Source organism: Gorilla gorilla, chromosome 11 (genome assembly GCF_029281585.2).
Source record: "Gorilla gorilla gorilla isolate KB3781 chromosome 11, NHGRI_mGorGor1-v2.1_pri, whole genome shotgun sequence".
NCBI lineage: Eukaryota > Metazoa > Chordata > Mammalia > Primates > Hominidae > Gorilla > Gorilla gorilla.
In genome coordinates this window covers 113,695,771-113,714,071 of record NC_073235.2, presented here as the reverse complement: position 1 = coordinate 113,714,071, position 18,301 = coordinate 113,695,771, and positions in this window count along the sequence as shown.

Sequence of the window (18,301 nt, the reverse complement as noted above, 5' to 3'; positions counted from 1 at the left end):
TTCTCCAGAAGGTAACTGTTATGGAGTATAACCCTGAACTCATTTCTCAGCAATACTCTACAAAAATGATGGTTTTGGAAGGGTACTTGAATGTTAGTAGCCTGCCCATTCCTCTAAATACAGGCATACCTCAGAGATATTGGAAGTTCAGTTCCAGGCCACTGCAATAAAGCAAATATCTCAATAGAGTGAGTCACACAAATTTTTTGGGTTGTTTATGATAGAGGACCTGTGTTCTCTAACAGTCAAGGCAATCCTAAGCAACAAGAACAAAGCTAGATGCATCACATTACCCAAATTCAAATTACACTCTAAGGCTGCAGTAACCAAAAAAGCATGGTACTGGTACAAAAAGAGCCTCATACACCAATGACACAGAATAGAGAGACCAGAAATAGTGCTGTACATCTACAACAATCTGATCTTCAACAAACCTGATAAAAATAAGCAAACGGGAAAGGAACAACTTAATAAACTGTGCTGGGATAACTGGCTAGCAATATGCAGAAGACTGAAACTGGACTCCTACCTTACACCATATACAGAAATCAACTCAAGATGGATTAAAGAGTTACATGTAAAACCTGAAACTACAAAAACTCTGGAAGAAAACCCAGGAAATACCATTCCGGACGTAGGCCCTGGCAAAGATTTCATGACAAAGATGCCAAAAGCAATTACAACAAAAACATAAATGGACAAATGGGACCTAATTACACTAAAGAGTTTCTGCGCAGCAAAAGAAACTATCAACAGAGTAAACAGACAACCTAGAGAATGGGAGAAAATATTTGCAAAGTATAGATCTGACAAAGGTCTAATATCAAGAATCTATAAGAAACAAACAAATCAACAAACATGAAACAAACAACCCCATGAAAAAGTGGGCAAAGGGCTCGAAAAGACACTTTTCCAAAGAAGACATGCATGTGGCCAATAATCATATGAAAAAAATGCTCAAGGTCACTAATCATTAGAGAAATACAAATCAAAACCACAATGAGATACCATCTCACACTAGTCAGAATGGATATTATTAAAAAATTTAAAAAATAACAGATGCTAGTGAGGTTTCAGAGAAAATGGAACGTTTATACACTGCTAGTGGGAATGTAAACTCGTTCAGTCATTGTGGAAAGCAGTATGGTGATTTCTCAAATAACTCAAATCAGAAATACAATTCAACCCAGCAATCCCATTATTGGATATATACTCAAAGGAATATAAATCATTCTACCATAAAGACACATGCATGCATATGTTCATTGCAGGACTACTCACAATAGCAAAAACATGGATTCAACCTAAATGCCATCAATGGTAGACTGGATCAAAAAATGTGGTACATACACACCACGGAATACTACACAGCTATGATAAAAAACAAGATCATATCCTTTGCAGCAACATGGATGGAGCTGGAGGCCGTTAACCTAAGCGAACTAACACAAGAAAAGGAAACCAGGTACTGCATTTTCTCACTTATAAATGGGAGTTGAACATTGAATACATATGGACACAAAGAAGGGAACAACAGACACTGGGGCTTACTTGTGGGTGGAGGGAGGGAGGGAGGAGGATGAGGATTGAAAAACTACCCATCAGGTACTATACTTATCACCCAGGTGATGAAATAATATGTACACCAAATTTCCATGACATGAAATTTACCTATATAATAAACCCGCAAATGTACCCCTGAACCTAAAAGTTCAAATAAAGTAAAAAGTTATGTTTACATTATACTGTAGTATATGAAGTGTGCAATAGCATTAAATCTGTAAAAACCAGTACATACATTAATTTAAATATGGTAACAGTCATCCGAGCCTTCAGTTATTCATAATGGTTTTGCTTAAGGGTCCTACCTTCAATGGTTGGCTGCTCACTGACCAGGGTGGTGGTTGCTAAAGGTTGGAGTGGCTGTGGCAATTTCTGAAAATAAGAAAACAATGAAGTTTAGTGAATCAATTGACTCCTCTTTTCACAAAAGATTTCTCTATAGCATGCAATGTTGTTTGATAGCATTTTACTGACAGTAGAATTTCTTTCCAAATTGAAGTCACTCCTCTCAAACCCTTGTGCTTCTGTGTCAACTAAGTTTATGCAACACTTTAAAATCTTTTGTTGTTGGTTGGGAGTGGTGACTCATGCCTGTAATCCCAGCACTTTGAAAGGCCAAGGTGGGTGGATCACTTGAGGTCAGGAGTTCGAAACCAGCCTGGCCAATATGGTGAAACCCCGTCTCTAGTAAAAATACAAAAGTTAGCCATGCATAGTGGCGGACACCTGTAATCCCAGATACTAGGGAGGCTGAGGCAGGAGAATTGCTTGAACCTGGGAGGCGGAGGTTGCAGTGAGCCGAGATCACACCACCACACTCCAGTCTGGGCAACAGGGTGAGGTTCCATCTCAAAAAAAAAAAAAAAAATTAAAATCTTTTGTTGTTATTTCAACAATGTGATGTTCACAGCATCTTCCCTACAAAAGTTTCTATCTCAATAAATAAGCCATTTATTTTTTGCTCATCAACAAGAAGCAACTCATTTATTCAAGTTTTATCACGAGATTGCAGCAAGTTAGTCACATCATCAGGCTCCATCTCTAACTCTAGTTCTCTTACTGTTTCTACAACTTCTGCAGTCTGAAGTCTTGACCCCATCAAAAAGTTACTCATGAGGGTTGAAATCAACTTCTTTCAAACTCCTGTTAATGTTGATATTTTGACTTCTTGATTCTTTCATGAATCATGAATGTTGTTAGTGGCACCTAGACTGGTGAATCTTTCGTGCAAGGTTTTTAATTTACTTTGCCCCAATCCATCAGAGGAATTACCTATGGCAGCTATAGCCTTATGAAATGCATTTCTTAAATAGTAAGACTTAAAGTTAAAAATTCTCCTTGATCCATTGGCTGCAGAACGGATATAGTGTTAACAGGCAGGAAAACAGCATTAATCTTCTTGTACATCTCCATCAGAAATCTTGAGTGACTAGGTGCATTGTCAACGAGAAGTAATATTTTTTCTGAGATGTAGGTCTCAACAGTAGGCTTAAAATATTCAGTAAACCATAGAATAAATGTATGTGAGGTCAACCAGGTTTTGTTGTTCTACTTGTAGAGCACAGGGAGTGTAGATTTAATATAATTCTGAAGGTCTCTAGGATTTTCAAATTGTAAATGAGCATTGTCTTCAACTTAAAGGCACCAGCTGCATCAGCCCCTAAGAACAAAGTCAGCCTGTCCTTTGAAGCTTTGAAGCCAGGCATTGATTTCTCCCTTCTAGCTATCAAAGTTCCAGATGGCATCTCCTTCTGATAAAAGGCTGTTTTATCTAAATTGAAAATCTGTTTAGTGTGCCACATTCATCAGTTATCTTAGCTAGATCTTCTGTATAACTTGCTTCAGCTTCTATACCAGCTCTTGCAGCTTCTCCTTGCCCTTTTATGTTATGGAGACATCTTTCCTTAAACCCTGAACCAACTTCTGCCAGCTGCAAACTTTTCTTCTGTAGCTTCTTCACTTATCTCATCCTTCACAGAATTGAAGAGTCTTGCTGTGGATTAGGTTTTGGCTTACGTAAATGTTGTGGCTGGTTTGATCTTTTATCCAGACCACTGAAACTATCTCCACATCAACAAAAAGGCCGTTTTGTTTTCTTATCATTCATATGTTCACGGGAGTAATACTTTTAATTTTCTTCAAGAGCTTTTCCTTTGGATTCACAATTTGGCTATTTGGCACAAGCAGGCTAGCTTTCAGCCTATCTTGGCTTTCAACATGTCGTCCTCACAAGACTAATTATTTCTAGCTTTTGATTTAAAATGAGAGACAAGTTACTTTTTTTTTTTCCTTGAACACTTAGAGGTCAGTAGGCTCATTAGTTGGCCTAATTTCAATATTGTTGTGTCTCAGGGATTAGGGAGGCCCAAGAAGAGGAAGAGAGATGAAGAAATGGCTGGTTGATGGAGCAATCACAACACCTACACCATTTATTAAGTTAGCTGTGTGAGCATGGTTCATGGCATCCCAAAAAAATTACAATAGTAATCTCAAAGATCACTGGTCACAGATAACCATAACAGGTATAATGATCACAAAAGAGATTGAAATATTGCAAAGATTACTAAAATATGACACAGATATACAAATTGGGCACATTATTGGAAAAATGGTGCTGATAGACTTGATTAACAAAGGGTTGCCACAAAACTTTGATTTGTGAAAAAAACTACAATTTCTGCAAAGCACAATACAGTGTAAAAACCCCGAGATGTGCCGTATTTAAAATCTCTCCATGAATAAAACACAAGACCCAGAGGATTACATATTGAGGTCATATCATTTTTGTCCCCACCAGAACTGCTTTCAGTGAATGTTACTTTGGCATAATGCTATTAACTTACATTGAGGAATATTATCAAAAAACAGCCAGTGAACCAAGCTGTAGTATTTCCTCTAGCGGTGCCTTTCCAGATACTATTTCCTGCATTTTGTGCAGTTACAACATGAGAGCACAAGAACTATATTTTTTTTTCTGTAGACTCAGTACAGGAGTAATTGTAAGTCATTTTTATCTTGAGAATCCTCATATGTATGCAACTGACCATATTTTCTTATTGCACAGACTTCCAGAAAGTTCTTAGTTGAGGTACATTATTTACATATTTACGGCATAAATTTTGTAAGTAACAATTCCCACCTCTATGCTATCTTTTTTGTTCCCATTTTTTCTATTTTATTCCAAGATTTTAAAAAGCAACGGAATTTTCTCTGCCGCAAGAAACTAAAAGCATTTCTGCTTTATGTACATACTGTACATTAAATTCAATAAAATTATCTAATACAAAGTTATTTTTTCCAGATCTTGGACTTATTTTTTATACCCACATTTACATATTTTAAATGGATTAAAGCAGGTGAATATATTAATGATTAGAGATAATTATATTAATTTGGATTCTTAATTGTGATAGAAACTTAATCTAGCCAACTTTGAAAAGAAAGGTAAGAGTAGTAGCAGTTGACAATCACGTAATCTAAAGGAAGGTTGTTGTTATTTGAAAATTGACAAACTAAACCAGCAACGAAACAGGATCTACAATAGTGATTTTTATACCAAACAGTCTGCCATTGAATCACATGGTCTTCAAATTTGATTTCCATCCCTTGCTCAAATTTCAAAGCTCTAGAGGAAAGCATTTGACTGGCCAATCTTGAGTCACCTGTTCACTCCTTAGCTGTACTAGGGTGGTGGACTGAAGTATTCTGCCACTTCAGCTTCAGTAGTAGGAGGCAAACCCTGGTTTCAACATTTCACTAAGACCACACACAGAAAGAGAGTGGAAATCTTCTGGAAAGAAATGGATATGCTCGTAAGAAGGAGGAATAGATGCTAGGAGGACTGAAAAAAAGAAGACAAATGTTCTTCCTCCCTTCCATCATGAGAGTCAACAGCGGAGGTTGAAAGGACAAGAGCAAAAGAGAAAAGAATGCTATGTTCTCCTCTCTGCAAAACAGGGACTTTTTATACTGAAAAATTGTATTTATGGAAGCAGAGAGATGACGTGGGAAAAGCACGCAGCTTGGAGTCAGAAACAATAGATTTAAATTCTGGTTCTGCCTTTTATAAAATATGTGACTTGGAGGTAACTATTTATTCTCTCTGACCCTTAGCTCCAAAATGTACAGAATGGAAACAATATTCACTTTACAGGCTTGTTGTAAGCATTCAATAAAACTATGTAAACAAAATAAACATAAGCTGCTTTCATTCCCTGCCACACATTTGACATTTATTTTTGCTCAAGATGGAAATTCATATATATATATATACACACACACACACCCACACACACACATACAGGTTGTCCTTTGCTCATGAACTTTGAACTTACCAATGTTCACAAATAAGTGGCAGAATTAAAACCTGTGCAACCTGCCTATCACCAATAGAGGGCATTAGCAGTCACACGTGGTCACTTCTGATGTTTGCTATTTCTCGTGTATAGTTTTATTCTTATTTTTGATATTTTACAAAAAGTATTAATTTCATTATGTTCAATGAGTATAAAACTGTGAAGACTGAATTGTTGATACCTATAGAGTATGACAGGAAATCCTATCTCCATCTTTTCTTAGTTTAAATTCTCCAAAATTATCTGTAAATATAATAATATTTAGATAACACTTATACTTCTTCTAGCTTCCTACCTAAAAGTGGAGATTTTATTCTTTAAAACTGTTGGATCCCAGTTTCAGTGTCACCACTTCAGGGATTCGATATATGCTGGATTCTCTGTTGTCAATTTGTCCTGATCGCCAGCTTCTTCTTAGATATTTCTGCATATCAAGGGAGAAGCTGGGAACTACATTTTCCAGATTCCCCTTCTCCACCTGGTTTCCAGTTAGAGTCAGCTAATGAGAGACACTTGCATGAAATCTAGAAAGTGAAAGACAAGGATAGACCATTAATTCACAGAAACAGATTTGGACAGATATGTGTGCTGGTGTCAGAGGTAACGTTTGAAGCAAATTTCAGGTTAATTTCTTAAGAATTAGCTGCTTAGGTGCTGCAGGATAGGGTTGCTGGTAATAGCCTTCCTAATCTTTGTTCCCTGGATGCTTCCAGTCATGGCATAATTCTTTATTTCTTCTAATTTTACATTCAAATATAAACCTGTATATTTGAAATACATGGAGGTTTTTCTTGATGCCTCTCTGACTGCAAAGAAAGTTTCCCATTCAATTAAATGGAGGAGCTGACTGTTGATCTGAGTCTGTTGTATAATTTCACAAGTGGAAAACCATACTAAACAAAAAAGAAACAAGCAAACAAAAATTGCTGCCAAACCTAACTATATCAACCTCTGCTCCAATTCTGTTTCTGATGTAGTAAGTCAGGGTGGGACCTAAGAATATGCATTTTACTCATCTCCCCCAGATGATTCTGCTGTAAGTGGCCTAAGATTACAACTGAAGCAAAAACAATGTAAGACTTTGGGCTCTATTAAAATTCAACTATTTCCATAATATTGTATGCATTTTCATTCATTTATTCCTACAAGTGACTGAAGTGGGTCCTTTGAACAGGTTAACAAGAGACTGCAAGGAGGAGGCACGTGTGCTGGGGAAACTTGGTGGGAAGATACATTTTAAAAGAAGCTGAGAATTCCAAATACAGACTTGACTCTTTAATCATTCTTTTTCTGTGGCAAACTGGGAGGAAAAGAAGTTGGAAAACTAGTTGCAAGAAACATGAAACGAATATAAATAGCAGCTTGGGAACTTCTAGAAGTCTTTGAATTAAACTCAGGGAAAGTAGATGCCTCAACCTACTGCCACATATCAGTGCCCATTGGTTCATTGGAAAGAGATACTTCCAATTACAAAAAATACTCTGGCGTGACAATCACAAAACCTTGATGGCATACAACAATAAATATTAATTTTAGCTCATGGGTCCACACATGGGCTAGGAGGTTCTGCTGATTTAAGCAAAACTCAACTGATCTTGGCTGGCCAGGCTTAGACATCTGGGTCAGCTGGTGGATTGGCTCAGGGTTGGCTGGTCAAGGAGGATCTCAGCTCTCTGGGCTCTGCTCCTCATGGCTTCTCATCCTCTAGTACTCCAGCAGGGCTTATTTTCTTTGTTGAGGTAGGGGTCTGAGGGAGAGTGGTAGTACACAGAAACTTCAGAGGGCTCTGATCAGAACTGGCACACCAGCATTTCCGTCACATTCTTTAAGCCAAATCAAGTCACTAAACCAGCTCAGATTATAGGATAAGGAAATACCCTCCTTGTTGGGAGATGTTGCAAAGACCTTACAAAAGGCATGGATACAGGGAAGAATTGGGGTTATTTTTGCAATCAATATACCATAGTCCAGATGGGATCACATCCTGGCAGGCGAAATAATGTCTTGTCTATACTATTGTCTTTCTCTGCTTTTCATGTTACATTTCACTGCCAGTAATCTAGAAAAAATAAATTTTGCCAGGTGTGTGACCACAATTCAATGAAATGACTTTCCTGTTCAGATAATAAAGAGATGAGAGAGAGCTGTATAATGGCACTCCAAGTCCTCTGCAATATCTAGGGAAAGAAAAAGCATCATCACACTTCCCACATAGGTATAAGCGTCAAGTTGGCAATAGCTACAAATACTATCCTCCGCCAAAAATTCATGTCAGTTTCTTGGTATCTGTAGTGTTCCTTATCAACACCTAACAGGAAAGAGAACAAGCTTTGTTTTGTTTTTCCCTAAGTTTCAACTTAAAAGGCAAACCTTATTGTCTCACATAAAATACAAGGGTAAAAAAAAAAATAGGAAAGAAAAAGGAAAGAAGAGTAGGAGCGAACGCCTCCCCAGATTGATGAAAAGGAAACTTATGATTATGCCCAAGTTAGTGGGTTCTTGTTCATATGGCAGGTTGGCCTTTAAAATCATTTGCAGGCCCCTATGAGCCAAGTTAATTTTTTTTTTTTATTTCAAGGAAATGAAAAGAATGTAGGTGATGTGGTAATGATAGCTGTGCAATGCCTCCTCAGGAGTCAAGCACATGATTCCTAACTGCCAGATGATAGTTAGATCCCCAACCTACGGTAAATTTTATAAACAAGTATAGTGAAACGTTCTTGCCTTCTAAAGCATCAAGAAAGTCTTCAGAGGTCTTGGCTTATACAGCAAAGGGTTACTAACAAGGCTCACATGTTTCTCTTTCAGCTTTAGTCTTTTTCTACATAATACAAATTCAGTTCGTAATTTCTCTAAAAAAAAATTTTCTAATGAACTTTCCCTCCTAAACTTTAGCATTGATCTGGAAATACAATGCATGCTAAACTAACTCAGGATTTATTTTTAAAATCATGACAATATCCATAACTAGGTTGTGTATACCCAATGTCCACAGCAGCAAAACATTTAAAAATATGTCTCTGCTACTATCAATGGTAAATCCTTCCACTTACTCAGTCTTCCTCTTTTATTCTGACTTTTATTATATCCTCCTATGTATGGTATTATTGACTTGTTCTTTTAACTTGGTAAATTAAACAAAGAAAACAAAGAAAGATATTGACTAGCATGTAATGAGCCACGGTAACAGAAATTATATCTTTGATTCTTCTTTTTACACTATTTCTCCCTGTCTCTGGATTCCCTCACACTCATCCCAAGTTCTCGGTCTATTCTTCATCCTGATATTTTTGTTTCTCATAAGATTTAAAAATAATGTTAAGAAGAAAAAAGCATCACACAAAGTGACATGTAATTGATAAAGCTTAATAAATGCCATCTATACTGACTGTTTATATGCTAAGAGTACAAAAAATCTTTGTAGAAAAAATTAGTAAAATTGCTTTTATTCAGAAAAGCCTTGCCAGGTTTTTAGCCACTTTCATATGGTGCCATGTTTTAAAAATATGAAAAATGCTTATGTTGCCCCCTCTTCCACATTGCTAGCCACTCTCAATATTTGATTATTTGGCATAAAATACATAGAGAGATTAATAGTCACTTTATATGGTTCCTCTCTTGTCCTCCCCTATCCCTACCTGCAGAGAAGAATAGAATAAGAGGAATTGGTCCAGTTTTCATTTAGCTATGTAATATTTCAAATTAATAAATATCCTACTTCATGGATCCAAAGCAGTTCATAAAATAAAGGTGTATCTCATAATCAATGACATGTTAGATTCAATAAAATATATAGTACTAAGCATATCATTTCCCATTCTCTTTCGTCTCCACCAGTATTCCCCCAGTGATATGAACTGTGAAGCAAGATTTCTCGTATCAGACCAAGGGGCTATGTAAACAGATTGTGTGCACTGACTTAAAAAGAACGTATGGTTAAAAAAAAGGTACAGGACCATTTAAGTTATGTATAAATAAACAAGTTAGCTTTTATTTAAATAATAAATTTGCTTGGAATCTAACATGTGATTCTTTAATAAGACCGAGCTCGGTTAAGACATAGTCTTGGAATGTTTCTCTGAGTTATATGTTTATAAGAGGCACTGGAACAGCAATTCAGCCTGTACCTCCAATACAGTGTTACTTCCCTAATATTTGGAGAACTTCAGGGTAAAAGATGAATTATTCTGGGTAATAATGTCCCATAAATTTTATTGTAGTATCAACTACAAGTAAACAGATTTTGGGTCCATATCCATATAAAACATTCCACCTCAGTATAGAGTAATCTTGTGAAACTCTGTGTGGTCCTTATCCCTGCAGGCATTTTAAGCAGAAGCTGTCTGTACTTCTGTCAGGATTATAATAAGCTGATTCTTAACTGGGTGATAAAGAAAGGACTCTGAAAAAACTGTCCCTTCCAAACTTGGAGTCAAAGATCTTATGGCATGACTGTACATAAGGCTCATACACTCTATATTTAGAAAGCCAGTCCTAGCTACAAAAACTATGTATTTGTCATTTCATGAAAACCAAGAAAACACAATGAACATTCCTTTTTAATATCTATGATATTATTCTACTTTCTATTCAAAGGTGGCCTTATTTTTCCCTCTTTCAACCCATGCTTTGTGCTCTGTTTTAAAAAGTTGACTACCGAAGATGAATCTAAACATAGCTTTAGGTTACTCTTTGGAAACTGCTGACTTCACTAAAACAAAAATAAAAGTAAAAACTATAAGTCCTGAAATAGTAGCAACTATTGTTCAGAATATTGCCTTCATATCATTGGAGAAAAATTTAAAGTGCATATTACTCTGAAAAGAACTGGTAATATCGAGATACACAAGAGTGTAACTCTAGTGGGTAATAAAATTCTTCCAAATCCTGACATGCATTTACTGCCTTATTCACAGTTTTCCTATTTCATTTTATACAATATAACACATGAATGGAGCTCTTATAAATCCTTCTTTTCTGGCTTCTATGCTGTTTTGTAATCTCATAGACTCCTTCCCCTGACTCCATGCCTTTAGTTCCTTGTTTACTGTATTTATCAATGGTACAGAAATACAAACCTCTGAAACCAGATTTGCTCTCAAGAATTCTGTCATATCGAACACACTGATTGCTACACATTCAGTATTTGACATGACATATTTAAATAGAAACCCAGTCCTGTGCAGTATGGGAGAAAGTCACTGGACAAAGAACTGCTGATCATGTCCACGCCTTAAAGTGTCTTCCCCAGAAATTAAGGGGATATGCAAATCTGAATAGGAGAACTGAATCATACTGGCCAACCTTGGGCAAGACTAGTGTATATGCTCTAATGTGACTGTATGTATGTTGTCATATATAGCTGTAACCTAAATCCCTGCAAAACAGGCTAGGACATACTGTTCCCTAGAGAATGACCAAAAGGACAAAATATCTATTTGGCATGTTTTTGCTTATTTGTTTTTGACAGGATATATAACAAATCTGTAATAAATCAACAAACCTATAATATAGGTATAACAAATCTGTAACAAATGTAATCAGCTTATTTCATGAATCTCTAGGTCCACTTTACTTGCCTCCTTTTTTCCCAGACTTTTTACTGCTTTTCCAACATCCACATTGAATCTGATTAATTACAGAGTTCTTTCTAGGCCATCTAAGCTTAAATTTCTCTAATTGCAGAAAAAAGCAGTGAAGTCCATTAACAAGCAGATGCAAACAGCCAAATTCAACTAAATTCCACTCCCCAGCTCCTACACCAACCACCAATTAGTTCATCCTAAAACTAACTTCTCTACCTTTAAAACAAGTTCTTTAGAATCAGAATGATTTTTCATCAGCCTTGAACCACAAGTACGTACAGGAGGGTTTACAAACCTGTCTTGAAAATCAAACATAGGATACCCACTTGCTTCTGAGTACCTTTAGGAAGTTATCAGATGACTATAAAGCCAAATAAAGCATAACAGATGTCCTAATTCAGCTAAAATCATGACTCTGATAGGCCCAAGCTAAGGAATTGGAAGGTGTTCTGTCTTCCAAAGTCTTTTTATTGTCTCTGATTGAATTAAGGACTGAAACCAAACAAAAACAAAGTAATGACTGTCCCTAACAGAAGAGAAACCTGGGTTTCCACTAGGATTGAGCTAGGGCAAATAAAGCTGTTTAAGTACAGCTGTACATACAACCCTGTACATACATCTCCTGTACATACAACCCTCCTGGACTATTCAGGGAGATCTTCAAGAAAGAGTTTGCTTCAGGGATAAAGGATCACAGCACAGGAATCCCACTCAGCAACATGGTCTACTGACTGGAGACCAGTGTGAATTGTGGAGTGTGGGAGTTGAATATAAAACTTTCCCCACCCTGTTATCCTTCCGCTTGTGTGGAGTTGCCAGACTTCAAGGTAGTGTGTTGCTTGAATAATGAGAATATCATTGGTGACAGTGACAGCATAAAGACTGAAAGCATTTTTCTCAACACTCTATACTTTCACATTTTTCTGTGACTCTAGGAGTAAATGCTAGCCTCCAAAATGACTAGTATTGCCATCCCTGACCAGCTGTTGACATGTTGACCCCAAGTCTACTATAATGTGACTTAAAAGATAAATAAATGTAGCATTGGTTATGTTGTAAGGTTGAGAAATAAGACTCTTGTTATGGTTCTAATACTCTGAGGTCAAGGAATTCTCCTGTGAAACTCTCTTAACCATGCATCATAAAGGAAAGAAATACTACTCTCTTGAATTTGCATTGAAATGTCCTGAGTCCTGAAAAAATAGTAATAGTTGTTTTAGAGAAGTTAGCAGACTATGGCCCTTAGGCCACACCCAGTCTTCCAACCTGTTTTTGTAACAAACAAATAAAACAAAAAACAAAAATCCCCAAGTTTTATTGGAACACAGCCTCGCTCATTTGTTTACTGACTGCCTATGGATGCTCTGGTGCTACAACAGCAGAGCTGAGTAGTGATAGAGATGGTATGGCCCATAATCTAAAATATTTACTCTGAAGCTCTTTCCAGAAAATTTTACCAACTTCTGTTCTAAAAGTAGGGCACACAACTCAAACCCCTGGAAGCAGAGTGGGTGACACAGAAGCAGCTGCCAGCCAGTAGAGCTGTCTGAGTCTGCAGCTTAAGAGTCTAGGCTTGGCGAGCATCAGTCCCAACAACAGCAGCCAATCTTATCCAGATACAGCATCTATTTGCCCTCCGATCATCTGTCACTCTCCATCAGCTATACCCTGTATTGCAGCATCATGCGTTCCCCTTGTCAGTTCCTATGTCAGCTGGCTTCCAGTTGAATAAAGACAATAAAAAGTACGTGGGGAAAAATGCAAGAAGAAAAAGAAATCTAAGTATTTCTTGACCTTTTCTCTGCTTTTGGCAGCTTCTTGTGCAGAGATTGTACCTCTTCCATGAATCCATTCCCTGATAGATTCGCCTTCTGCGATTTCAACCTCCACCTTATAACCATGATTCCAAATTCTGATTATATCATTTCCTCCTTGTCCTTCCAGTTTAGGGGCACAATGACTTGCTGCTATTGCTAATCTTAAGGTTTTTCAGGATCCCCTGTTGGAATTCTCAGTACTTACATCACTTAAGTTACTACCTCCCTACGTTAAATTCCCTTTGTTGTAAATAATTGAGGTGATTTCTACTTTTCTAGTATGCAAGGGTCACTGGTATCTCAGATGAGAGGAAGCAAAGCAGTTCTGCTTAAGTGGCCCCTTTGTGCTATAGGGGCTACTAGGAGCTTCAAGGATCAGGCTCCGCTACCAGGGATTGTGAACAATAACCAGGCTTAGTTTGGAATGCAGTTAAATCACATCTTGAGGATTCTCTGAAGCACTTATGTAGTAATAAAATTCTTACAGGAGCAGGTGAGAGCTTGGCATCGGTGAAATTCAGGCACAGATGTTAATGTGACTTCAGTTATAATTGAGGAGTGGTAAGGAATAGGACATTCAAGTTCCAAAAAGGATTCCATTTTTAACTATAGTGCTATTGATTTGTCATTGTGTGTAATGCCATTCAACATTTTCCTTAAACACTAATTGACAGAGTTACAATTTCTTCTAACAAAAGAAGAAATTGATGAGATTTCAATCTGATGGTTTTAATTACTGTCATTAAAGACACACATGAGCTTTCAGACTTAAATGCCCTCTCCCAGTTCTACTCTGGTAAATTCTTTGGGAGTTATAGAAGCCACTATAATTCAGACTCATAGTTTGATAGGAAAAGTCAGCCCTAGTTAAATGCCATCAATAGCTAATGCAGTTTGGACAGTTTAATTATGTACTTGTCTGAACACTTGTCACACTTCTGGTGACTTCAAAGCAATGTAGTCTTCAGCACTAAAATTTGCAGTGTTTTATAATCAATCTTATTAGTGCTTCTTCACATTACAAGACTATATGAGATATGAAGAGGTTAAGTAACTTGACCAAGACTATCACGAACTGACAAGAAAAAATCGAGAGCTGAAACAATTAGCTAAGTGGTTCAAGCAAGATTAACAACCCATCTTTTTTTAGGGGGTGCTAGGAGTTTAAATTACTAAACTAAGTATCTGTTAATTACCTAAACTCTCAGATCTCAGATTAAAACCATCGTCCAAATTCAGCATCACAATACTTAGTGCATTTCTTAGTGCTGTGTTTTTTATAGAAATTATGAACCCTTTGTTTCATATTTAAAAATTCTGTCACTGTTTTTGAAGTGTTACATATTTATATCGCCACCTGGTGGATTGATTTGTAATGAAGGCAGGCATATGGCTTGGGGTGGAAAAGGTGAGAACAAATCATCCTGGAGCCATTCACCCTTTTAAAGACACCTTTTCTCTCAGGTGCCTCACCTCTAACGCTGTACTTGAAAATTTTGTTCTGAATATAAACAGCCAGAGAAGGAAATTCAGAATCATGTTATTAACAGACATGTTTTGCCTCCTCAAGGAGAAACAGATCAATGAAGTTCCCAGTGGCCAGGAAAACATGAACATATGTTAAAGTCATTAATGGCTGTGTTGCTTCTGTTTAGCAGCAAGGTATAATGACACAACTGATTTGCTTTTTCCTCATTATGTGGTGTTAACAAGGAGAATAATTATGACAGGGAAGATAGGGATGGCTGTATTTTTAAAATTAAAAGTAATGGATAAATTTAGTGTAAAATTTATCTTTTTCTAGAAATAATAAATTTTGTAGAAAATTAGACAGTTCTCTTATGAGATATATCTGCTATGCCCTTAGAGATGAATTGGGACTCTGTTTCTGTGTATTTATTCTCATCTATAACCACTTTAGGACATAGCTGCCGTTACTTAAACAAGTTACTTGTGTTGGTCTGTTTCCACATCAAGACAATTTTCCAGGGTCATTTCTGCAGGAATTTTGAAATGTAATATTCCTTGTATGTCCAGGGTACTAAGAGTTCATGCCTTTGTCTTTGGAGACAATGGTGTCCTTGCAACTGACAAAGCTTCTTTAAAAGGAATAAGCTTATTTCTGTTGAATCAGCCTCTTTACTTCTATACGACTCCTTTAGGTTTGTGATAAGAGTGACTAGCAGAAAGAATAACTGAAGACATCCTTTATATCATTCAAACTTTTTTCTAGCATTTATGAAAACTAATAAGGAACGAAATCCTCAACATTTACAATTGTTGGAATATTCTGGTTATTAAACAATTTTATCTTAAAAATGAATTAATATTCATAAGATATTTTACTTCATTAAACTGGTATTTTACATAAATCTTTTCTTACATTTTTTAACTCATTTTCTAATTATTATTAATCGGTTAAGCAAATTAAGAAGTCAAGAAGTACCCAGTGATTACAAATTATACAAAATATTAAATATTTAAAATTAGTTTCGACCCTAGGCAAACATTTCAGACCCAGTATATTTTCTTCATTGTCTTAGCATAAAACAAATACAAAAAGTCTCTATTTGTATTTGCAACTACTGGATAGGTGAATGACACTTTAAAACTCTAGGGATCTGACAATGAATGCACTGATACACACCAAATAAGATATATTACAAATTTTGGTCTCATCCATAAAGACATACATTGGGTAATCCAACCCTTATTATTCAGAGTAAAAGCAGTACTTTGGAACTTTTAAAAGAAGACACACACATGTGCGTGCACACATGCATACGCATACACACAAAAACACACACACATATCTGTTATGTAGGATTTGGGGCATTTAAAAGAAGCTTTATGTACATAAAAATTCATTAATCTTTCTGGTCTTTTCAGTTGGCTTTGGAATATATATGTGTGTGTGTCTATATATATTATTCAATGCTTACATAGTTATAGATATTACTAGTATTTTAGCTCAGTATCCAATACTATATTTGGCACCCTGTTAGTTGCACTATGGTGATATTGTTGTCCCTTTGCATCTTTGATCCTTTCCTTTAATTTTACCCTACATGTTACAAGAAATTATAGATCTGTATAATTTAGAAGGTCAAAAATTTCAAAAAGGTTTTCTTTTAAACAAAAAATAACAGTCCAAACTTTCTTTCCCCTGTTTCCCAGCCCTCAGAAACAACTACTTTGATCTTTTGCCGATGATTATTTTACCTGTTACATTAATGCCTTTAAATAAGGTGGAGTGCATATCCCACTATGGAAGTGAGAAATCTGTTTTCTTTCCTTTCTATCTACAGCCTGAACTTCCTTTCTATATCTCTTCAGAGAGAGATTACTGATTGCCTTATTTTTTTATTAGCTTAGTTTTCCATTCTTTTTAAAAACATATTCAACCTCAATGCTTTTACCTCATTGCCTATATATTCTCTCAAAACATCCAAAGACTGCAGGTATTCTACCAGTGAATCTTCCTGAAGAATTCTCTCCTGGAAGCTTCTGATCTGCTTCAGTCTGAACTTGTTGCCTCTGTGCTGGGTATAGAGCTGGCATCTTTATGATCTTTGTTGGTTTTATCATCTTTGTGGGTTTGGATCTTGTACTTTCCCTAATTTGTGCTCACTTCTCTTCTGGATCACTCTTTTATATGGTGGAGCATGTTCTGAGAAAGGGTATAAGGAGATAAAATTTTGAGACCTTGCCTGATGAAATATCTTTATTGTCCTTTCATCCTTAATAGTTTGATTACATAGATAATTCAAGTTAGGAAGTTACTTCCCCTCAGAATATTGAGAGCCTTCCTCCACCACTTTCTAGTTTCCACTGTTCTTGTTGAGGGGTTCAAAGATGTTATGATTCTTACTCTTTTGTAAGTAACTATTATTTTTTTCTTTTTGTAAACTTCTAGGGAGCTTGTCTTGAATTCTCTGGATTTATATGACAATAGGCTTTGTTACATGTCTATTTTAATCTATTTGGTGGATATTCACTGAGCTCTTTCAATCTGAAAACTTACTTCCTTCTCTTCTGAAAAACTTTTCTGGAATGAGTTCATTGATTTCCCTCCTCATCTCCCTTTTCTCTTTTGTTTGTTTGTTTGAGACGGAGTCTCACTCTGTCACCCAGGCTAGAGTACAGTGGCACAATCTTGGCTCACTGCAACCTCCGACTCCCGGATTCAGGCGATTCTCATGCCTCAGTCTCCTGAGTAGCTGGGATTACAGGTGCATGCCACCACACCCGGCTAATTTTTGTATTTTTAGTAGAGACGACGTTTCACCATGTTGGCCAGGCTGGTTTCAAACTCCTGACCTCAAGTGATCCACCCGCCTCGGCCTCCCAAAATGCTAGGATTATAGGCGCGAGCCACGTGCCTGGCCCCCATTTTCTCTAAAATTCTTATGCCTTGATGTTAGACTTCCTGGATTGATAGGTTAATTTATGTTTCCTCTCCCGAGTACATTCGAGACAAGCTTTTGAAAAATGTTCTTTCCCTGCATACTTCCCATTTTCTTTTCTTTTCCTTTTCCTCTATTTTTAATGTTAGAAGATTTCCTCAAGTACCCAGTAGTCATGGGTTTTCTGCTTATATTTAACACCTGGACACCAACAATTGATTCGAAGCTCATAACTGGATCTTTCAAATGTGTACTTTGCTGTAGGATGCCTTGGGTGAGCCTTTTAGCTGAGGAAATTTGATGTCAAAACCTGGCTGATTTCCCAAAAAGGTATCTCCAGTTCTTTTGCCCAGAGGGTAGACTGGTACCTGTGTTCTGTGGGTTAAGGGGAAAGAAGGACTGGGGACTATTAGCACCCAGTATACATACACTTCCTAATGCCTAGTTTCCCTTTCATACCTTTGATCTCAACTCCATCAGGTGATTTGCAGACACAGGAACAGACATTTTACTCTTTCCAGAGAATAAACTACAGTCTTTTATTGCGATAAAGGAGGAAAATATCCTACTGTAAG